The sequence below is a fragment of the Grammomys surdaster genome, unplaced genomic scaffold, assembly GCF_004785775.1.
Source record: "Grammomys surdaster isolate TR1022 unplaced genomic scaffold, NIH_TR_1.0 191, whole genome shotgun sequence".
NCBI classification, from domain to species: Eukaryota; Metazoa; Chordata; class Mammalia; order Rodentia; family Muridae; genus Grammomys; species Grammomys surdaster.
In genome coordinates, this window is record NW_021604636.1 from 5756621 (window position 1) to 5781537 (window position 24917).

Here is a 24917-nt window from a genome sequence, read left to right on the forward strand (position 1 = left end):
TTGAAGGAAAAGAGGAAGCTATCAGAATAGGAAAAAAAACCTTTCAAAATCAAGATTATGTACCATATTTAGAGAGGGAAAACAAAGGACTACATTTTGGGTGGACAGCTAATGCATTCCAAAAACAAAAATAAAAACAAAAACTGAGGAGTATGAATAGGCAAAAGTACCTGGTTCTAAGCAACTGAAAATATGCATTTCAGGCCTTTGTAATATGTGTCACATTTTTCAACTCCTAATCTTTAGAAATATTAAAAACAAAACAAGCCCCTAAAACCTGTGACAGAATACATATTACACAATTATATGTAACATAAAATTAGCCATTGTAAACTTTTCTTTCTTTCTTCTTCTTCTTTTTTTTTCTCTCTTTTGAGAACATGTCTCACTTATATAGACCTGACTAGCCTGCAAAGCAGACTGGCCTTGAACTCAACAAAGATCCTGCCTCTGCCTCCTAATAATGGGATTAAAAGCATGTGCCACCATGCCTGGCTTTTCTTCTTAGACAAGATATCACGTGGCCCAATCTTCTTACCTCAAAAAATAAAAAAGAATTTTTAGTCAGTTGGTAAAAAACTGATTTTCTTTTTTTTGGGGGGTGGGGTGTATTTGTGTGTGTATTTGTGTGTGTGTGTGTGTGTGTGTGTGTGTGTGTGTGTGTGTAAGAGTCAGAGGGCAGGACAACATTGGGGGTCAGTTCTTTCCTTCTACCACGCTGGTCCTGGGGATGGAACCCTGATGACAGGCTTCGTGGCAGGTGCCTTTACTTGCTAAGTCAACTCACTCAACCCACTTGTAGTTCTGTTTCTGTTGCTATGATAAACACTATGACCAAAAGCAACTTGAGGATGAAGGGGTTTATTCCATCTTACAATTCATAGTTCATTCTTTTTTATAAAGTCTAGGCCCACCTGCCCAGGGATAATAGTTATCCCATATCAACCAGCAATCAAAAGAATAACTCACAGATAAGTCCACAGGCCATTCTGATAGAGACAATACCTGAAATGAGAATTCCTCTTCCTGGTATGTCTATTTGACGTTGAAGAAAACCTATGATATTATTCATAAGTATGGATCTACGCTGTACAAGAATAACTTAAGATGTTTAAAATGAGTCAAGTATTAAAATGAAATAGCACAGAAAATGATTTCAATAATTTGCAAGAGGACAACAATCTTGGATACAAAACCTAGGCACTTAGGCCACATGACTAATAGTTCTTTAAAGTATTTGGCACATACAATGAAGGGTTACTATATCTGTATCTTCCTCCTGAGTTCTGGGATTAAAAGCATGGGCCACCATGCCTGGCAACAACTGTACCTTTAAGAAAACCAAACTTGGGAAAAGTGAACAAAGCAAGTGGAGACGGTGTACATAGTAAGCAATGATCTCATTTCCATAGGGGAGCAAAACAGCATGAGTGTGCGCCTTTAAGAGATGTGGAAGGCTTTGTCTTATGGGATTGGAAATGCTTTAGTGGGGTGGTTTCATTTTCTCCTCTATCATTTGAGGGTTCACGGCCCCTCTCAAAGGAAACAAAATGACTTTTTTTCCACAAGAAGGTGGTGCTTGTTTTTCTGCTAAATGTATATACTCCAAGTCGCAAGCATCGGAGTGTTACTTCACATCACCTCACTTTCTATTCTATCGTTTCTTCTTCATGGTAACTTCTCAGAAGTATCTGCGAGTGAAAAGGCACCCAAGAAGCCTGCTTAGTGCAGCCAGCCTAACAGCGAGAGAGCCTAAGTCCTCTGGGGGTACAGACAGCACCTTGTCCCTTGTTCGGATTTCTGGACAAGCACCGCTTTTTTTTTCTTGTGTGTGTGTGTGTGTGTGTGTGTGTGTGTGTGTGTGTGTGTGTATAACTCGTTGCCAGTAAGCTTACACCAAGGTGGAGACTAGTGAAGGTGGCTGGCTACTTCTGCTCTTTGCACCTTGGCCACCCGTTCTCTCTGGGACCCGTGCGGGGAAGTTACCCAACTTCTCATTGACAAGACTATGATGACACTCCACAGGAAAGCAGAGAAGGGAATTGTGCAACTCCCGGGATAAACAGAAAGGGTCTATTAAGTGTTCGAGGGCATAACCGCCGGGGAGACCCGCTTCTGCGAGTCAGCCTCTCTCCCGCAGGAAAGTCGAGGACTCAGAGGTCCCCCGCGCCCCAACACCACAGGCCGTGATGCGCTCATTTCCCGCCCAGGGAAGCAGCGAGGAGAGGGGCAGTCACCCATCCGCGGTGGGCAGGGGACCGTCGTCGCGAAGCCGAGGTCACCGGCCGGGAAAGCCCCACAGGGTCAGCTCGGGGACAGGGACCCGCGCTTTCTCTCGCTCAAAATCGCGCTGTAAACTCGCTGTGGCCGCAGCTCCTCTTCTCTGAGGAGACTTCGACGCAGCGCATCCCAAACCCGCTCACACACCCCAGTCCTGCGTCCCCGGGCTCAGCCGGCCCAGACACCCTGTCTCCATTTTTTTTTTTTTTTTTTAAACTCACAGTTGAGGGTTTCAGCCGCGCTCTCTCACGCCACAGGTCGCCGGTGCCCGGCAGAATGACTGCAGCCGGAAGTTGCTTTCCGTTCCAGTTCAGAGGGCAGCGACTGCGCTCTGAGTCATTAACGCTTCACCTTCCATACTCAGGGCCAGCCCCGCCCCACGTCCCGCCTCTTCAGAAAAGCCCCGCCCACAAAGCCCCGCCCCCACCAAGCTCTACCGCAGCCGGGAGCCATACAGGAAATACATCTGACAGCAAGGGAACCCTAAACATAGGTCATTTGTTTAAAGGTCATTCCAGTGTCTTAGCTAGAATTTTGAGCAAACGGTAAATAACTACTTCTAATATCACCCTATATGTAGATTAGAAAACCATTCAGAAAAACTTGATATATTGTGAAATTCTTGTTTAGAGAAGATGATAGGGGAAGGCCCAGGAGATTACGGTTTTCACCAGATCCTTATGCAAATGTAATTAAGTGAATTAAAGTCCACAACTTGAGAAATATTACAATACACATCAATTTGGTGTGCCCTCCCACTAGTAATACTTTCCAATGGATATACTTGCTAAATAAAATTCAATTTTTAGTATCCAGACATGCTTGAATGATAGCTAAGAGAGAAGTTTCAGACAGACGCAGTGAGAAAAACATCTCTTCCTTGTTAGAACAAGAGGGTCGGGTTCTGACTGCCCCACTTCCTCTCTAGTTCAAGGATTCAAACACTTGTCTGGTTCCAGCCATGAGTTTGAAAATTTGGGGCAACTTTTAAAATTCAAACCATCGTTTAAAACAATTTTAAAATTTACATCAGCTGCAGTTGCTCACAGAAAACCTGAGCAAGATCAAACCAATCAACCGGCTATCACGGTAGTGGGAGGGGTTCAGGAAACCATATCCCAAACTGGTATCCCTGAGGAGCTAAGGACAGTGGATGGACCTGAGGGGAGGATGCCAGTTTTATTTAAGGTGTACCCCATGCTTCAGTAGTCAACACTATGTCTGAATTTATACAGGCAGCACAAACTGGACTTGGTGGTCACTTGGTTGGGCGGGGGGTGGGGTGGGGGGGGAGGACACACTATTGGGAGAGAGGGTGGATCTAAGAGGAGCTGAGGAGATGACCAGAACACATTGTGGGCCTGAAAAGATGACTTGGAGATTAAAAGCATGATTGTTCTTCCAGAAGACCCCCGTTCAATTCCTAGCACACACATGGCAGCTCACAACTGTCTGTACCTTCGGTTCCAGGGGATCCTGTACCCTCAGACAGACATATATGCATTACAATACTTTTTAAAGAAAAACAAAACAAACACACTATGTGATTTTTTAAAAAAAATTATAAAACATTACTAAAATTTTTAACAAGCAGAACTTCCCATCTATAACATTTGGATCAAGTAAAATTTTGTTGCAATAAGTCATCAAGTTAAATGTGATATGGCATTGCTTACATTAAAATCAACCAAAATGCTTTGCTTTCTCTAGAGAAGGTTTAGATGCAAGATAAAGTTGAAAGGAAGGTTCAGAAATTTCCAGCATGCTCCTCATCCCCATGTATTTCAATAACCTCAGTATTGAGGTTGAAAAAATTGCTAGAAAGAACGCCTTAATTTTTATGAGGAGAAAATAAATTATCAACTCCTCAAGGCAAATGCAAGGAATATGAGAGATGGTAAGTGTGTATTTATTTTGTTAGAAAACTGTCAAACTGCTTATGCTAGCGCCAGTGACGAAAGGAAAGTTTCTGTCTGTGCCAGCCCTTGCCAGCATTCAATGTTTTCAGTATTCTAGAATTTGGTTGTTCTAACAGGCAACTGTGTCTTGACTGATTTAACTGATGGCTTCTGGGAGAGGACGTGTTTTCTTTAAGAGCATGGCCCTGTAACACACTGCCTTTTTGCATATGCTTATAGTTTTTGTTTGTTTGTTTGTTTGTTTGTTTTAAACAGGGCTAGTTGGCCAGGTAGTCTCTATGTAACCAGGCTGGCTTTGAATGCAGAAACATCTGCTTGTTTCTGTTTCCTGGGTGCTGGAATTAAGGACATGAGAGGTCATTGGCCAACTGATAATATCTTTGGAAGAGCAGAAATTTCAAATTTTAACAAAGTCTAGTTCATTCAGCATTGGTTTTGAGTACACTTGAAGCTGCTTTGGAAGTTTCTTGTAGACATTATAGAATTAATAATGCATTCAGAACACAAGGCTGACTACATAGGCAGTTAGAAATACAGATGTGCTGCAAGCTTTGAATAAGGAAAATATGCATTTCTTAAACATATATGTTTCATTTTCCATTCCCACAATGCTTAGTCATGAAGAGAAATGACTGTACATGTGCAAAGGGCCTGAATGCTGACAGAATTGCTTAAAATAGACGATTTTTAAATCAAAACAGTGACATATATTTTCTTTTTCCTGTAATGATTATGATTTTCATCAGCACTGACACAGTATGTTCAGTGAGGATTAAAAATAAAATGTTGTGGACATCCATATATAGAAGAATGAAACTAGATCCATATCTCTCACCTGAACAAAAAAAAAAAAATCAATTCCAAAAGAACCAAAGACTTGAATATCAGAACTGAAACTCTAAAATGGCTAGAGAAAAAAAGTAGAGGAGGACTTTATTTGCTCTGAAAATAAGGCCAAAATTGACAAATGGGAACTCAGCTTAAATAAGCAAAGATATATCCAATAGAATGAGAAAAAAATCATTGTTAGCTTTATTTGACAGTGGATTAATATTTAGAATATATTAAGAACTCAATAAATTAAACATGGAAAAATCCCTATCAAAAAATCAGCTAACAAAATGGACAGTGTTCAAAAGACGAAATACAAATGGCCAATAAACGTATGAAATGTTAAATGTCACCAACTATCAGAGAAATAAAAATTATAACTATATTGGCAGTCCATCTTACCCCAGTCAGCATGGCAGCTATAAGGAAAACCAATAAAACCAAAATGCTTTCTGGCAAGAATTAAACAAAAGCAAACCATTATACACTGTTGGTAGGAATGTAAATTAGACAGAGAATGTACAAAGAAAATAGATTTCTCTTTTTACTTTTATCTTTCATTTGTAGTTCCTAGATTTTAAATAAATACATAAAATTAAAATACAAAAGTTGAGCTGGTACAACCACTCTGGAAATCAATCTGGCAGTTCCTCAGAAAATTGGACATAGCATTACCTGAGGACCCAGCTATATCATTCCTGGGCATATACCCAAAAGATGCTCCAACATATAACAAGGACACATGCTCTACTATGTTCATAGCAGCCTTATTTATAATAGCCAGAAGCTGGAAACAACCAAGATGTCCCTCAACAGAGGAATGGATATAGGTAGTGAGGCAGGAGTGGGTGGGTGGGTGGGGAAGCCCCCTCATAGAAACATGGGGAGGGGAATAGCATAGGGGATTTGTGGAGGAAAACCAGGAAGGGGGATAACATTTGAAATAAATAATATAACCAATAAAAAAATTCCTAGTGGCCTGTGAAAGTTTTAGACATAACTTAGCATAATTTAGAATGAGCTGGGAAGGGGGTTTTTGTGAGGGATTGTCTAGATCAACCTGTAGGCTTTTCTGTGGGGTGTTACCTTTATTGCAGTAATTGAGGAGGGAAGACCTGCCAACTTAGGTAGCTGCATTCCCTAGGCATGGACCCCTTGACCGTATAAGAGTAGAGAAAGCAAGCGTGTGAAAGCAAGCATGCATTCATTGACTCTCTGCTCTTGACTGTGGATGTGAGCAGCTGTTTGATGTTACTGTTGCCTTAACTTCCTTCAGTGATGAACGATAGTTCAGGAGGCAGAGGCAGACAGAGCTCTGTCTCATCTGTATAGTGGGTTCTAGGACATCTGGAGCTACACAATAAGATCCTATCTCAAAACAAAACAAAACGCCACCAAAACAAAGCACAATCCAAATGACTGAACTCAAGGCAAAGCATGCCTTTGAGAAGACTACGCAGCATAAAGAAAACACAAAACAGTAAACAGTTTTGAAAGTGATTTATAAAAGTGGCAAAAAAATAAGAATTCTTCTCCCCAAATTTTGCATATATATGCAATGTTACAGTCTGTTTCTACTGCCACCCTTTGTCCACATCATCACCAATTCATAATTACCATACTGACATTCTATCTATTCTCATATTGTCTCTTGTCAAAATTTAATGTTACCATGTTCCTAGATTTTTCTAAATCACCTACTGTCACTTTATGTCATCTCCTCACCTTAACATAAAATCCAAACCACAATCCTGGAATGAGTACCATTCTCACATCTCTACATAGTATCTCAGCACTCAGGAGGTGAAGGCAGGAGGATCAGGAATTCAAAGTCAACCTTGGCACATAGAGAGTTTGAGCCAACCTGAACTACATGAAACCTATCTCAAAAGAAAAAAACTTTCCTTATTTGGGGCTGAGTATGTAGCCTTACGTGCACAAAACCTTGTGTTTTATCACAGCACCCCACAAACCATGTGCAGCAGTGCACATCTCTAATCCTAGCACTCAGGAGCTAGGGGAAGCATCAAAAGTTCAAGGTCATCTTCCAATGCAAGTACTAGTTTGACCTGGGCTACATGACACCCTACCTCTCAGGGAAAAACATAAAGAGCCCAAGACAAAATGAGAATCTTGGAAGTATCAAGAGAATCAGAAGAGGAGCCAGGCTACAGTGACACACAGGTATAGTCTTAGGGGGAGGTAGAGGTCAGTCTCAGAAGCATAGCAAATCTGGAGCTAGTCTGGGCTACACAAGTCCCTACGTATCTGTCTGTCTACAAACCTATCTAAAAAAAAGATGTGTCATACTATCTGCAAGTAATTATTATTAAGATTAGTGGTAGTTTGGTGGCCAGACATATGGTTCAGTGGTTAAGTTCACTGGGTGCTTTCCAGAGTATGACATGGTGGCTCACAACAGTCTGGTAACTTTCAGCAGTTTGAAATACAGTTCCAGGAGATCAAATACCCTCTTCTGGCCTCCAAGGACACCGGGCATGCACTTGGTAAATAGACATACAAAAAGACATATCAAAACAATTATATACATAAAATTTTTAAAAAGAGATTAACAGCAGTTTTGCTTTGAAAACCATGGATCATGTAATGACATGCTGAAAAATGCTTGAGAAAAAATATCAACAAAGAATTCTATATCCAGCAAAACTAGCCTTCAAAAAATTAAAAGAGAATGAAGACAATGATCTTAAATAAATAGAAGAAATTTGTTGTTAGTAGATTGCCCTAAAGAATGATAAAGAAAGTACTGGAAAGTGAAAATTTTAAAAGCCTACTAGAATTGAAATCACACAAAGAAACAACAACAGCAGCAAAAAAACCTTTTTGTACTACGTAATGTAAATCAATCAACTATGTAAATATAAATTCCAGCGTGATTCAATATTTATATATAATTTCTTTTTTATTTTCTAGATGAGCATATAATATATAAAGATAACCGGCAAGAAAGCATAAGAGAAGAATTAAACCAATAGGATAGTTGATGAATGTTACTAAAACTAAGCTTATATTCATTCAAATTATCTTAGTTTCCATGTGACCCCTAAAGATATCTTTTAAAAATACAGAACAGAAAAATGAAAAGGGGCTAAAACAGTGTAATGTAAAGAATCAGTTGAACTCAGAAGGTGGGCGTAATTTAGGAAGTAAGGAATGGAAAACAGTTTGTCAGAGCATACAGAGGCCTCTTTGCTAGTTAAAGGGACGGTGTCTGGGACCCAGATTACGAGGATGACTCAAGCAGTCTGTGAAGGCGCTTCTCTTGAGAACATGGACTCCTGCAGTCAGCAGTGATTATGATTATGCTTGCCATGCTGTTATCAGCTGCTGGGTCAGGTAGAAAGTCACCCAGCTTGCGTTCACAGAATAGTTTAAAGAAGTGACAATGATGTCCACACATCTTCAGTGCAAACAAGAAGCTATTGAGAAGGATCTTGACCAGGCAAGCTACCAGATGAGTCACTCACTGGCACAGAATAGCATCTAACAAAGTAAAAGCAATTCTTTGATGCTGAGGAGGAAATACCTTGCATCATTGTGCAGTGAGCTTTATTTTGCATTTGAACTTCTGAAGTTAAGTTAGAATAATTGGTTCTAACATATGATTTCTCCTGAAAAGAAGCTCAGGGATTGAATGTTGGAAATTCTTCTTAAAACAGACTAACTGTCCTTTTATTGAATCCCAAAGTTGCTTTATTTAGTTTGACATTAAAGCACAATTAAAAGATAGCTGAGTGTTTCTCATGAACTTTGAATGTCAAAAGCCATCTTGTCTAAACGAGCGTCAACCAAATACTTAGTAATATTTTAATTTTATAACTAGGCTCTCTATTGTGAATGCATGAAATGATTAGTAATCCTTCAAAGATTGTTTTCTTTCAATAAGGACATATTTAAATTTCGCTATAGGAACGCTAGTAGGTAATACATAAGCTTTTCCTTGCCCGTAACTCTGAGGTGTTATTTCTATTTATTTTACAAATTCCTCAATGTAAACTAGACAAATCCTATCAGATCTGAGCAGCTTCACCTTCTTGCCTTGCCTTAGTTTAACAGGGTTTATTTGTTGTCTGTACTCTTGATTACATGCCATTAGTTTATTTTGTAACTTTATAACTTTTTGTAACTTTGCTAGCCATTCACTTTTATGCTAGACTTCATTTCTAAATACAACATCACTTGAATTATTGAAAGTGATTATGGCATAAGACTGTGCCATGAGTAAAAAAAAATAATATACATTAGAGGTTTTTTTTTAAGTGACATGATTAATCTACTCTTAAGCCTAGATATTGTGGGGCTGAAGAGATGGATCAGAGGTTAAGAGCACTGACTGCTCTTCTAGAGGTCCTAAGTTCAATTCCCAGCAACCACGTGGTGGTTCACAACCATCTGTAATGGGATCTGATGCCCTCTTCTGATGTGTGTCTGAAGACAGCTGCAGTGTACTCATATAAATAAAAATTAAATAAATATTTTTTTAAAAAGTCTAGATATTTTTACTTTGAACTTTAAAAAAAGAAATACATGATAAGAAATACTTTCATTAAGTAGTCAGTGGCAGAAGTCTTTTTAATGATTACTTTAAAAATAGAAGGCAGAGCTTGGCCAATGGAAAACCCAATATAACCAAATGATCAAACTACATTATCTAGAAGAGACTTACTTTAGATGAAAAGGCATACGTAGATGGAAGTGTAAGACGTGGATGGCTTAAGGCAGAGAAGGCTCGGTCTATAAAGAATTTGCCATGAGAGTATGAGGATCGAAGTTTAAATCCTCAGAACTATATAAAGCCAGATGCTGTAACACATGTCTATAATATTAACACCTTTATGGGGAGATAGGAGAATCCCTAGAAACTTGGGGCCTAGTAACTTGGCCTATGCAATGAGAAAGAAGCAAAACAAAACTAAGAGCATCTGTCTCAAAGACGGAAGAAGGAGAGAACCACTGGCATTTGAGGGTGTCCTCTGACCTCCACAGGTACACCATGACATGCATGCACGTGAATTCACACATGGAAATGCTTATACACAGATGGACACATACACACAAAGATAAAATAATAATAATAAAAGATGAAAAGTATTTCTGAGTACAAAAATGGAAGAGAGATGGGTGGCTGTACTTAGAATATGTGTTAAGTAAAAACCTTCCATAGGAGACAAACAATAGTATATATGTGTGTGTGTGTGTGTGTGTATGTGTATGTATAATCTATCTATCTATATATAAAACTGTTAAATCTTCTTGGTGAATGATTCATATGTGTGTATGTGTATATATATACACACACATATATATATATACACACACACACACGCACACACATATGAATCATTCACCAAGAAGATTTAACATATATATATATGCGTGTGTGTGTGTGTGTGTGTGTATGAACAGCAAAGAGGGCCCTAAATTGAAAGAAACATTTACAAAATTGAGAGGAGATACAGACTACAATAATCCTTGGAGATTTCATTATGCCACATTGATGATAAATAGAAAAAATGGACCAGAGGGGAATGGCAACTGAAACAGTACTGTGAGCCAACTGGGCCAAACCAGCGTAAACAGAGCACTGTGCCAAAAGAAGCAAAACACACACTTTCCACAAGTGGACAAGGACTCTTCTCCAGGATAGACCAAATACTGCTCCTTCCAAAGTCTCACCATATTTCAGAAGACTGAAGGTATATGAAGTACTTTCTCCAACCAAGAGGAAAAGAAGCTGAAAGTCAATAATCCAAAGAAAACTGGAAAAGACATAAATCTGTGAAAACGAACACATTCTTGAGCCAGAACAGAAATCACAAAAGAAAGTAAATTTTGTTAGAGGTTAATTAAAGCAAAATTGCAATACATGAAAGCTTACATAATTTTTAAAAAGTGCTCAATGAAACATTAATACCAATTAACATCCACATTAAAAAGAAAACCAGAGGGTGATGAGATAGCTCAGTGGCTATAAAGACGCCCATCACCAAGCCTGACCACAAACAAGGTGGAAGGAAAAAGCAGACACACGCTAGGTGTCCCTGATCATCATACCCAGTAAATATATAAATATATATAAATATAATCGAAAAAAGAAAAAGAAAGGAAAGGAAGAGAAGAGAAAAGAAAAGAAAGAAAAACTTCAGATAGGGAGCTAGCTCTCTTGAATCTGTTGATAAAACTTACAAGCCTGGGAACTGGAGTTGATCTCCAGAGCCCATGTAGACAAATAAGAAGGCATGGTGATAGGATTCTTGTAATTGCTAGAGAATCAGAGGCAAGTAGAGGCATACTCCAAAGAACTAAAAAAAGACAAACAAATTATCAGGGGGAAGGGTCTAACAAGCACTAAAGGAGAGATAAGCAGACTAAATAATAAAAAAATATTGAAGACTCAATAAAATAAAAAGATCTAGATTCTTATATCTATGCTAATAGAGACATCAATAGCGCTGACACCGGCTTAAAGGCAAGAAGTACGATGACGTACAAGCCACATATACATATATTGTCTATAATATACACAATACATATATTATCTATAATATATAATACATATATTGTCTATAATACATATACATCTATATACTACATATATTGTCTATAATAGTTCCTGCTTATTTTTTCTAAACCTAAAATGGTTCCAAAATAATTTTACTGACCTAAATAGCTACACAATTAAAGAGAAAATAAAACTGCAGTTACAAACTGTCAAGTTGTGTATTGAACTTGTGTGAGGTCTGGGGTCAATCCTCAGCACTCCCCACCCCCACCCATGCACACTCCAACGTCAAACCAAACAGCCTTCCTAAAACTATGAAGAAATGCTAATGTGATAAGCACTTTTTCAGATATAGTTAAAGTGGTCCTAAAGGTTCTATAGCCTTAAATATTATTAGAAAACAGTAAAGGATTATGTATATGTATGTGTATATATATATATGTATATATATATATCATAAACACTCAAATCAGCAACTGAGAAGAGTAAAAAAAAATCTTTAAAATATCATAATAATATTAGCAAGGACAAAACCAAAGACATTTTGTAAAAAGCTAAGTATAAAGTGTCACATCTAAGGGATTAATTCCGTGATATGACCAATCAAGAAAAAGAGAGAGAAAATACAAATAGAAAAAAGTGAGCACCAAAAAAGGAATATCTATACAGTTATGGAAATGATTTTAAAAAGTGTAGGATAATATCATGTGTGTCAATACGTTTGAAAAAAATGAGCAGAAGAATTGTTTTAAAAATAATTGTTTTCAAACAAAACCTAAACTATGTAAAAAAAAAAAAGGAGCATTAAATTTTCACTGATCAACAACAATAGAAGACATTGGGAAAATATTTTAAAGAATTATCTGTAGGCCGGATTGCCAAGGTCGATGTTTTGGAATTGTTCCTTAAACATTTCAGGGAACTGACCATGTGCATGAAGCTTGTTAGAATTTGGAATGTTTTGGCTTTTTTCTCATTTTGCTTTCTGAAAGTAAGCTTTGGTAGTCAAACTCATTACTGATAGGTGCCATAAAATGAAAATCTAGATGAATTTGCCTTCTGTATATGAAATGCGAAAAGTCTCAGCAAACCACAAACGTTTGCTTTTCAGGATATATTTTCTTAATGTAAACTGGATTCGTGATAACCAATTTAGACACACATTTTGCAGACCCTCTTTGGTTGTAACTTTCAAAGCTGTTTGCACGGAGCATATGAACAGCTGCTTTGTTTATAAGTCTGGTTGCTCGGCCTGGATAGGGTTCCTTGGCTTCCACTGCAATGTTTTCATTCTTTCCTGTTAGTTTGAGCTGTGAACTGAATTGTGAAGCCAAAATGATAGGAGAGAGGCGTCTAAGCATGTGGATTGAAGAGAAAAAGGAAATGTGTAGGTTTGGTTTGGTTTGATCAACCAATTTATTATTCTAATCTGAGAAACAACAAAATATAGTTTCTAATTATAAAATCAGCTCTGTCAGAGAAACACAACAACAACAACCTGATTTCTTTGAAGTCTTAAAAAAGCAGATAGCTGCATCATTTGAGATACCAAAGTCACACAGTTGTCTCTATTGTTATCAAAGACATTAAATATTATTTAACATGAAACCTTGATATTGTTTATTATGTGTACCCTTAATAAATCAGGATACTGGCAATTATTTGGTTTTTTTTTATCATAAAAGTATTTACCTCAAACCAACAGCCAATCTCATTCTTCAAATTAACAACTAGGGAAATTCCCTTGAGAACAGAAATATAACAGTCAACTGCTTTCTCCTGTGCTATGAAGCCCTAATCCAGAAATTCTAGCTGGTATGCTGAGAAGACAAGAAAGAGGAAGCATGTTCACGCATTTTTTTTAATCTAAAAATGACATGTGAATTATGTTATTTAGAAGAAAATAAGAGATCAATAAAATGACTACATAAGACTATGAAATTAAGATGTTAGGAATAGTTAAAAGACACCAGAAAGAAGATTCTTAATAGATAATTCCCCTACTACACACATAAGAAGGAGACAAAGAAAACTGGCCTGGAATATATTCTACAATTTATATCTATAATGTATAATGCAAAGGGCTCCATATGTTTACTGGAGCCTCAACACATAGAAAGACAGGATGTTCACAGACAGGAAAGTTTTATACTGCATAGACTATCATTTCTCTCAAGTTAGTGCACACATTTCTAAAATTCCAACCAGAATTTTTTTCCCCCAGGGGAATTTGACGGTTGTTTTGAGTCATCTTGGTAGCCATAAATCACAAATGTTTAAGAGAAATAACTGGACATTGTTCTAGAACTGCAGTTGGCTTCTGAGCATACATTTTAGGCACATTGGGTTGATATACAGTTCCATATTCCGAGGCAGACTAGTATTTCTTGCTATGTACACATGGAACTGCAATCCTAGAGATGGCAGAGGATGAGTGAGAAGGGAGACAGTCTCCAGGAATGATGTCATTATTCTGTAACTTGGATGAAGTCATTTTCTCTCTTCCCCATTCTACCCCAGCTTGGGTAAAGCATCCCAAACGCAGTTTCAATATTGTAAGAAGGCAGGTCAGTAGTGATAAAAAGCCAGGTAAAATGAAATGATATGAATTTTTATTTAAGCCTTGTCCTACTATACTACTGAAAATAAGTGATCTTTTTTTTTTTTAAGCAGACTACTCTTATCGAGTGTCTAAAAACTATTTAATATAGCAGTACTGAAAATAGTTCTTGATATTTAATCTGGGATTATCCTTAAGAAAATAATGTGATGTGATCTTCAATACTAATTGGGGTGATGAAAATAAAAGGATCTGTTGGGAACAGCATAAGCCTTGATTACTGTAATTAGAATTGCTTATGAAGCTAATATTTGATGTCATAAATGTTCATCATTACATATTTCTTATGAGAATAAAAGTACTAATGTTAGTTTAACATTTGGACAGACACATTTGATCAGGCTGGAATTGACTTTTTTTTAAATATAAGCAAAAAGTAGGACTACGTATACTTTTGATTTACTTTCGACATAGTAAGCTTTATGTAAACTGACTTAGGCCAAATATCTCTCAGTCTCATGAATATATGAATATATATATATATCACTTCTTGAGAAGATTCACATATCAGATATAAACTTTTAAAACTCATTTCAATTAAAGACATAAACCATTCTACCTTAAAATTTAAGGAAAGGGTAAAGGGTCACAGTGCTTTAAAGATTCTCCGGAGCCTTCTAACTCTGATGATGATGCCAAAGGCAACGCTGACTCGTGCCAGGAGCTGCCTCGTTAGCTGGTACCTTAAGTGTGATCACCACACTTAAGGCATCCCAACCTCCTGGCTAAGCTAAGAATCAATAGAAGTTAGTAAGAGTTGATTACCTCTTCTCCAGGTGACCGGCTTTCCTTCACAGACTATGTCTCTTTAAAGACATAGGCACGTACGCATTCTGGAAGCTGTTTGCACAGGCTCTACAGATGGTGCCCAAACTGTCCCGAGCTCTCCCTTGTGTTGAACTGGGGACTTCCACTGAGAAATCCCCTGACTTGAAGACTTCCTTATTTGTAGCTATCAACAGCCAATCGTGGCAAAATATTGAAATGAAGCAAAAACTACCAGAAAATGTTCTGAAACCACCCGTGACTATAACTCTTACTTCCTTTTGAAGCAATGATATTTTACCTGAATAGTTAAGGCATTTTAAAAAAATCTAGAAATTATAAATGTGAAAATTTTATTTGGAAGAGGTATTTTTCATGTAAAAAGATTTAAAAGTAAGCTTATTTGGGAAAAAATGCCATTTTAGCCTTATTCCAAATCAAATTTATAAATAAAAGGCAAAACCGAAATTTGAATATATTTTTCTTTGCTTTCTGACTTACAGAGGCCAGTTGGATGAAGTCTAGTGAAAAAAATAAGGTATACCTTAAGATTCCAGAATCGGACTGTAGGTACTAACGAGCAGGACAGGTAAAGCAAAAAAGGATTCTTTAGACAGAATTTCTAGTTTGAGATGCAAGACACTGTTTACATAGATGAGCATGTTCTGGCACTGGGTGAGTGTTTCCCTTGGACCACATGGAACTAAACTGTAAGCTTTACATGTAAATGTAAGACAGCAATATCTGGGAATTTTTCTTTGTTATAAAATGGAAATGTCCTTAGACACGATCTCTCCTATTTCCCCTCTATTACAGATGATTAAACAAGGGAGGTTGAGTGCCCAATGTCACTAAGTTAGAAGCAACAGCCACTCTGAGTGGTCTGATGCCAAGCGCAATTTCATACTTACTGTATGATGCTCCTTCTCAGCAAGTTTGTGAGTTGCTGAGAAGATTGCACAAGATTGCACCCTGGGGTAGTCTTCCTGCTGAGCTCCTGCATATGAAGTGTGTGGAGGCATCCCCCAAGGTTCCAGTTAATAGAAACTAAAAATTTCAATTTCTGATTCATAGTCCTTTGCTACTTTAAAGCATTATACTTAAATTACACATTGAACATATCGGAGATAATGCTGCATATGGTAGAATTATTCCTTCCCCAAAAATATTTTTAAAGATTCTAAAGTGCTGAATAAGCATGTGGTTAAAAACTGTTCTATATACTCGTAAAACACACAGCGAAGCATTTGCTTTCTTTCAACACTATGTGGTGGTCACAATCTCACTGATGAGTATCAAATACTAAACACGCTTTTGTGCAATGGAAAACTAAAATCTAACGATGTAAATACAATGCAGTGAACCATCAAAAACTTAAGATAGCACTGGCATGTGGACATTTTAGTCCTTAAGAGTTGACAGTTGTGAAGCAAGCTTTTAAAAGCAGTTTTTTTTGGAAAAGCAGCACTCCAGTGTTGACTGGGAAATAAACACCTTACTTTCAATTTTTGGTCTCTCCATCATGGGCTTCCTCCTTCTATTGTTTACTTTGGCCGTTAACTTTGGCTAAGTCCTGAAAAACTGGCTATTCCTGGAATATTGGCCTCAACCTGGTGGGACATTGAGAGAGGCTTCCCATGCCGTGGTGCAGAAGCTTTTTGATTTGGTTAGAGATGCTTTTGAAGACATTATGTGTAAGCATGTGACATTAAAAGTCGAAGACACTGCTGACTAATTTAGACTTTGGGCAGGTAATGATAGTTTCCCTTGTCCTTATTGAGTCCTTTGTCCATTCCTGCCCCTCCCCCACTTTATATCCTTCCGTAGAAATCTCAGTAGGAAAGGAATAGACGGGCACAGTGACCGAGGTGGTAGGGGGAAGGGGGTGACAAACTCAAGTTGGCCGGTATGGGAAAAACTTAGATTCTGATTCAAAAAGACAAATGGCCAAGCGTTAGCTGACCGATAAGAGCAGGGCCAGCATGGGGTAGTAGGATTTTTATTGTAAGTCTGTGTGGAGGGTCTCTCCACAGAGAATGCTTTATAGCTGATCTTTTCCACCCCCATCTCCCCATCCCCGAGAATGTAAAAGGCAAGTTCTGTTAACTGCTAACTAAGATTCAGTAAGACTCAGATACCTGCAAATCTGTCCAAGAAGCTAGTTAAGCAGCCATGTGGCACAGAAGTAGATATTTAATTCAGAAACTTCACTTAGATTATCATAGCAGTCCCCAGAAGATGAATGCCCGGGTATGGGATTTCTGGGAGTGGAAACGTTTTCTTGGCTTTGCCTATTGACAAGCGCAAGCTCTAAGATTTTGTTGGTCTATGGTTGCAGCAGGCCTGACCCTGAGATGTAAATTACCATATCTGAAGAGAAGATTCGTGATTTTTTTTTTTTTAATTTTAAACTTACTTCCTTAACATCCATAAACCACATGCAGGGGAGAATAGCTGATTATAAGATTTTGCAACTTCAAATGAATTTCTGCCAAATATTTCTTTCTTAGTGGTGATATTTATGTTTGCTCTTCATATCCAGTAGCATTTGGGGCTAGTGGGAATGGATAGAGAATACAGGAGTGAAGCTAGCTAGGGAACTAACGCCACTTGTTACAATTCTTCAATTTACTTTTTTTTTTTAATCTTTGATAGTTTTATACATGTTAGCCTGTTTTATGTCCCCCCTCCTCCTGAAACCCTTCTTCTTCCTAACTCACCCATCTTCCACTTTTGTGCCTTTGCTTTGTGTGTGTCTCAGAGGCTTGCCTGAATGAGCTTGGGTAGAAAAATCTTTACTGAAGCACCAGAGCAACTAGTCAGTGACTGTGTCACTAAAGAAAGTGCGATCCCTTCCTCCAGCCATCATTAACTGTCAATAGTCCCTTAGGGAAGGACAAGGTCTCATTGGCCCTCCCCTCTATCATGATGAAATGTTGACAAGCCAAATCTTGTATGAGCCTTGTGTGAGCAGGGAACCAGGGTTCCCGTGAATGAGCCAGACACATCATGTCCAGAAGATGCTTTCTCAGCACCTTCCCCCACCTCCTGCTCTCACAGTCCTTCAACCCTCTTCTGAGATGCTCCCTAAGCTTTCAATAACAGGACAGCTACAATTTTTATATGTAAGCTCTAATCCAATTCAATGATTGACCTTTGTGGTGGTTTGAATATGCTTAGCCCAGGGAGTGGCACTATTTGGAGATGTGGCCTTGTTGGAGGAAGTGTGTCATTATGGGCATGGGCTTTAAGACTCTTGTCCTAGCTGCCTAGAAGCCAGTCTTCTCCTGTCTGTCTTTAGATAAAGATGTAGAACTCTCAGTTCCTCCAGCCCCATGCCTGCCTGGATGCTGCCATGTTCCCGCCTTGATGATAATAGTCTGAACCTCTGAACCTGTAAGACAGACTCAATTAAACGTTGTTCTTTATAAGAGTTACCTTATGCAGGGCAGTAGTGGTACATGCCTTTAATCCCAGCACTTGGGAGGCAGAGACAGGAGGATTTCTGAGTTCGAGGCCAGCCTGGTCTACAGAGTGAGTTCCAGGACAGCCTCAGCTATACAAAGAAACCCTGTCTAAAAAAAAAAAGAAAAAAAAAGAGTTGCCTTAGTCATGGTGTTCCTTCATAGCAGTAAAACCCTAAGACAACTTTTTATCAGTGCTTGTTTGTTTGTTTAATAAACACTTATCACATGTTTCTTCACCTGAGGTTATCAGGCTTTGGGAACAAGTGCCTTTACACACTGAGGCATCTCACCAGCTTAAGAATGCAGGACCGTGTACTCAACTCATTGAGAAAGATAAAAATAGGATGTATTACTCATTTTTTTATGTCACTGTGACAGAACATCTGAGAACATGAGTTAAGGGAGGAAGAATTTCTGTAGACTCATGATTTCAGAGAATTCACTTCATGGTTACTTGATTCTACTGCTTCTGGGTGCTTGCATAGTGAGGTAAGACATCATTGCAGAAAGTACAATGTCACAGAGGGGAGAGGGTAACACTAGCAAGATCCAGGAAGGGACAAAGCACACCATTTAAAGACTCACAGTGCTTTTCCCAAGCAGGCTCAACCTCTTAATAATGCACCAGTAAGCCACAAATTCATCAGTGAGCTCATCTTTCAAGGAAGTGAAAACCCTTATACTGCAGTCACTTTCAGATGCTCACCATCTGGCGAGCAAGCTCTTAACACATAGGTCTTTTGTGTGGGAGCATGGAGGATACTTCTTATCCAAATCACTACATAATATAATAGTGCTTTATGGGCAAAGAGACCATTCTCAGTCCAATAACTACTCATTAAGAGTAAGCATTGAAGAAGTTAAAGAGTTAAGGGTTAAAACTGTATTTCATATTTTTTCCTATGATCTCAATGAATTTACTGTTTCATTTACGTTACGTTTATGGCTTTTGCTTGTTTTTATTGCTTTTCAAGTAGATGAAAACATAATCTCCATTTGCTTTTAGGATTATAGAAGAATATTTATAATTTTGATGACAGACATGATTTTGATATTCTTGGCACTTCTTAAAATAAAGATTTGAGGTACACAACTGAGCAGCTAAGAGGTACTTTAGATTTATATTTTGAGGATGCTACAATATACAATAAAACTAGGGTCTCAAGTTCCCCAGCATTTGGCCATCCTCATTTATTTGACAACTGATATTACTGGCTATCAAAAGGAAAAAAAGATGCTGTGATAAACTGATAGGAACAATTACAAAATCTCTAGTTCCTGCTCTCTACCATCCTCTAAACAGAAACAGTGGGGGAAAATTGCTTGTGCCTAGGAAGGGTTTGATGAGATTCAATTTATGAGCAATCATACAAAATTGACGAGTTTTCCTGGAGGTGGTAATGTGGAGGTGATAAACCATCTCCAAACCAAAAAGGGCCTTGGAATTCCCTTAGGAAAAAGGAAGCAACATTCTTGTGCTCTGACCCATCTTTCTAATCTTAGAGACCAAAGATAAACTATTAAATACTCATCCATGTCAAAATCACATGATTACAGGAAAGGTGAATGCGTTTCTTAGAGAATATGGAGAGAAACAAACCAACTGTATTCAAATATCAAGTAAATTTTTCAAGGTAGGCCTCAGGCTAGTGGATAGGAGCAATTAGGAAACAAATTCAGTTTATTATAGGAAAGCAACATTCAGAAAACAAGCAGTTTGCTTAAGGAAGTTTCAGGAGTTTCTTCTTTTTTGTACAAATAAATCAAATACATGACAAATGATGGTTGTTTGGGAACATTGAAAAGGGTATTAAAACCTCAGTCAAAAATGACTTTAAAAAAATTGCTATGGCCCTGACACAATTTCAAGCACTTTAGTTATATCACTTCATTCTATTTTTATAAGCACCCAATGGTGAAAGTACTATTTTACAGGTACACGTTTGGATGCATAAAAATGAGCTAGCCTAATCGAGTACTAATAACTGGTATGTATAGGCCCTCACATGTGTCTCCAAAGCCCCTGGCTTTAACTAGCATCTCTCAGCACAGCTGGCAGACCTACTTGTCTGGTGTCATGCACTTGAACATGGAGACCATCATTCAACAGCAGCACAGAATTGGAGGGGAGGTGAAAGGAATTCAGATTTTTTTTTCTGCCACTTTTGATTACTTCATGCCATTTAGAAGCCAGGATGACAAAAAATGGAATGAACTGAGAATATAGCACTTTCAACGGCTACTCTCTACCTATGATAGTACAGTTGGATAAAGTAAGAGAAAGGTGAAGGGAAAGGAGGGTGATGCAGAGTGGATGCTCTGGTTAAGAACTGGAGCTGCAAAATAGGCTCACGGTCTCGTCTCAAGTGCCAGTTTAGCAAAACCGAGCTGCCTTGGGGATGCAATGCCATTACTTAAGGGAGAAGGCAATGTACATTCTGAATTCCCTGTTCTTCAACTTTCTTTTTCATTTCTAATTTGTTATAGACAGCTTGGTCAGTCTGCAGAGAACAAGAACTGCTTATGTCTTCATTCAGAATCTGAACATTGACGGAATCCCATCAAGGGAATGAGGCAAGTCTGTTTCAAGCACTAGAAGGTTTGCTATCTCTTTCAGGACCTAAGGCATCAATCCACTTAGTTTATAGCTACATAATGTTCCTATTCTGATGTGTGCTCTGGAATTCCTGTCTGTTGTTACTGAGAACCACCAATGAAATGTGTCTCATAGGCATTTTCCTTCAAAGCTGAGAAACCCAAAAATGGGCTTGGATATCTGGATAAATTAGAAATACTGGCTCCCATTAGAGAGTTTCAGAGTTTATAAATGACATAAAACAAAATTGTATGCCTGAGATATGTCTCTCTTTGATTGATAAATTCATAAAAATTGAAATGGCTTCGAGATACTCAAGGTCATTGATAACTTTCCATTTGAGTATACACAGCATGGTAACTTAGGACTTATAGAGCATCTAACATTAGCAAGAGTCACAGTCCATTCTTGTAATTCTCTGTAAATGAGGAGATTAAAAAATATATATGCTAGCCTGTGTGTGATCTTTAAGGTACAACAGCAGCAAGAGAGAAATCAGATGTAGAGAAAAGCCACTGAGACAGGAAAATACATGGTTCTGGGTGCCTTGAGGACTTTAATAAAACAAGTCAGACTCAGTATGAGCAAAGACCTTGGAAAACTGTTTAACTTGATGTCCTGATACTGCTGGGAGGATTAGCTGGCCGGAGCTTGCAGAGTAACTTCAGGGTTCTTTAATTTATCAGTTAGGCTTCTTTTAAATTTGATTATATTTAGTAAGATGCCTGATCCAGGAGAGAAGATTCAATGAACAGGTTCTAAGTAAAATCCCAAGCTATCGTTACCAGGGGAAAGACTCAAGTAGGCCTAAAGGTACAGAGTAGTTATATGTGGGGCATGCTACTTCTCTGGCTGAACCTGGCTGAATTCATTTACCTCTAAGAAGAGGAAACAGACATGAAAAGATAAGTTGATTTTCCCAATATCAAGCTGACGGATGGTGCTGATAGATTTGTAGGGCATTAAGTATCTGAGCTCCAAAGTGCTTGACCATTTGTGACTCTGTAATCTAAAGATGCTTGGAACCTCACATACACATGAATACACACACACGCACACACACACACACCCAACACCACACCACACACCCCATATACAAATAGTAACAGTAATACTAAAAATAATAAATATTTAAAGGAAGATGGTTTTAACAGTTTGGAGACAGGAAGATCCCTTCACCTTGCTATCCAGTCAGCAAAATGATGAGCTCCAGAAGATATCAGGGTATAATGATATTGACATCCCATAGCTAATTAAGGCTCTCAGATTGAAGTTCTACTTTGTTTCTGAGTTTTTTGTTTGTTTGTTTGTTTGTTTGTTGTTGTTGTTTTTGGTTTGAAGATTTAATATGTTGGTCATTCTAATCTTAAATTGCACCTCATTTTTGTTTCCTTTATTATAATCAAGGCCCATAGATAACTGGCAGAGAGTCAAATTATCTCTGATTCTTTGTATATTTGGAGGTTTAGGTGATCATTTTAAAGTTTGTACTTCCGGACTAAAGGTCTCCACCACATGACATCAGCCAGTGTTCAGCTGAGACAGAAACCATATGGTGATTTGAGCAGGGCATTTTGGTATGTCAAATTATGCCAGGTGGTATTCTACTAAGAGTTAGCAAAAATAATGCATGAGAATACCCCAGGTCTGTAAAAGAGTATCCAAATAAGGAACAGATGAGGGGAGAGACCTGCAGAAAGTGTGCTTGGTCATTCACACCAGCAATGGTCTACATGTTACTAGGTCAGCAGTGATTGCTTCCCAAGTGCAGAGGGAGTGAGCCTAGCAAGTCATCTTGAAGGGTAGCTATGGGGTTCACTGGGAAGCTGTCAACAGATATAGTGTGGAAGTTTCCCTAGAAGCCTCCCATACAGAGACACTACAACTTGGGGCAAATGTCCAGGTGCCCAGACCGATGTCTAAGTGTCAGTCACAAGATAGGAAAAGGAAACAAATAGAAGATAGAAGAAAGAATAAAAGAAAAGCTTTGTTCCATTTCTATGCCTCTGTAGCTGACCATACTGAAAAAGATAAAACTTGTGCTCACTGCAAAGAAGAAGCCTTTCATGTTTCAGCCCCACCCCCAAGCCCTTTGAAAAGCAAACAGCAAAGGATGGACTTGGAGCGAAAGCACAGTACGTATATATGTATCTGGCACACTTTGGTTTTTCTCTATATCCTGGTATGCCAGCGTTCAACAATAGCACTTAAGTGAATTAGTTGTGTTAGTTGAAGGTGGAAAAACAAACATTAACTATAATTTTTTTTCAGACATAGTTTCAAAAAAGTCTGGTACGCCCCCAAATCATCTGATGTTTGAAATAGGTTAGCTCTCATTGTAATGTAAGAAAACTCCTGCTTGTATTGCTTTACATGTTGGTAACCTATTCATAATCTAGCTAGGCATATAAATAGAAGACGATCTTTTGGTGCACGGACATGTTTTATTAAGGAATTACTTCAGCCCAAGTGGTTGGACCAGTTTGTTGTGTAAGCTCGGAGACTTTGGTAATTCTTTCAGGGTGGTTCCAACAGGCTGGGAAACAGCTGGGAGATGATAACGCTTATGTAGGCTAGGGTGGACAGGAAAGACTGGCAAAAGATACATTTAAGGTCGCTTATGGCTTCTCTCCAGTGAAAGTCCACTATAAGTGGTTTGCTTAGCAGTCATTTGCTTCTGGTCTTTTGTGATCTTCGTTTTTATAATGACCTAATTCTGATCTTGTGTTCCTGATTTTGGCACGGATGTCATACTTTAACAGCCCGTGTTCCTGAACTACTTCTACTTTACTCTGGAATTCAGTGGTCTGTTCTCAAGCCTGAGTGGACAGTCTGGGCCTGATTTCTGCTCCTCCCTTGGGTGAATTCTGTTACTACCGGCTTGCCTTTACTTACGCATGGGCTTTGTTCCACTGTGTCCACTCAAAAGGAAGTACTCTGTCCCCTCTGTCACAGTTTGCCTACTAGTCAACAATCTACAAGTCAAGTTTTTAAATGCAAAAGCCTTCTTAAAAACAGTCATTGATGCTAATTGTAAAGCATAGTCAAAACATAATTTTGCCTACTCTATCAAGTTAATTCTTTCTATGTTTAGATTTTATATCTATTTGTATCTGTGTGTGTGTGTCTGTGTGTATGCACACATGCACGCACGCACGCACATACGTGCACACCACATGGTTGTGGATGCCTTTCCAGTCCAGAAAAGGCATTGCATCCTGGTTATGAACCACCCACTTAACATGGATGCTAGGAATCAAACTCCAGTCTTGCAGAAAAGCATCAAATGGCCTTAACAATTAAGTGTCATCCTCACCAGCCCCACTCCCCTCCCCTACATCCACTCCTCTTCTGTTTCCCTTCAAAAACAAAGAGCATGCCTCCCAGGGATATCAACCAAACATGGCATAACAAATTATAATAAGACAAGGCACAAACCCTCATGTCAAGGCTGGACAAGGCAATCCAGTGGCAGGAAAAGGGTCCCAAGCGCAGACAAAAGAGTCAGAAATAACTCCAACTGTTAGGAGTCCCAGAAGAACACAACCATAATGTGTATGTAGAGAACATACCCCAGACCCACGTAGGGTCCATGATTCAGTCTCTGGGAGGCCCCATGAGCCCTGCTTAGTTAATTCTGTGATCACAACACTAACTCTTAAAAGATGGCAGAATTAAATCCTGACAGAGATTCAGGGTCTTGTTCCTACTCTTGGTCTTCACACTGTGCTGGCTGCTCATACATGCAGCCCACATTGGTTAAAGCTGTCTGTGGTAACTTGACAGAGATGAGAGGTTTACATTCCAGAAAATCTGAAAAAGTGTGTGAGGTTTTTTGTTGTTGTTGTTGCTGTTTTTTGTTTTTGTCCAGAATCTGACATTTCTTCAGTTGACAGGAAAGAAGATTGCCATACCT

The 24917-nt window shown here is 38.5% G+C and overlaps 1 protein-coding gene across 3 annotated transcripts in view; it reads right to left on the bottom strand.

Annotated features, from left to right (window-relative positions):
- Nucleotides 1-15073, bottom strand: part of Tank (TRAF family member associated NFKB activator) — a 73172-nt gene extending 58099 nt beyond the window's left edge. The window contains exon 1 of one of the 3 annotated variants that reach the window (XM_028769266.1): nt 14939-15073. The gene's annotated coding sequence lies outside the window, so the exon portion shown is untranslated. Of the gene's footprint in view, nt 1-2501; nt 2593-14938 lie in introns of those variants that run through there. The other 2 variants (XM_028769268.1, XM_028769267.1) reach the window with 2 other exon arrangements.
- Nucleotides 15074-24917: the final 9844 nt, after the last annotated feature.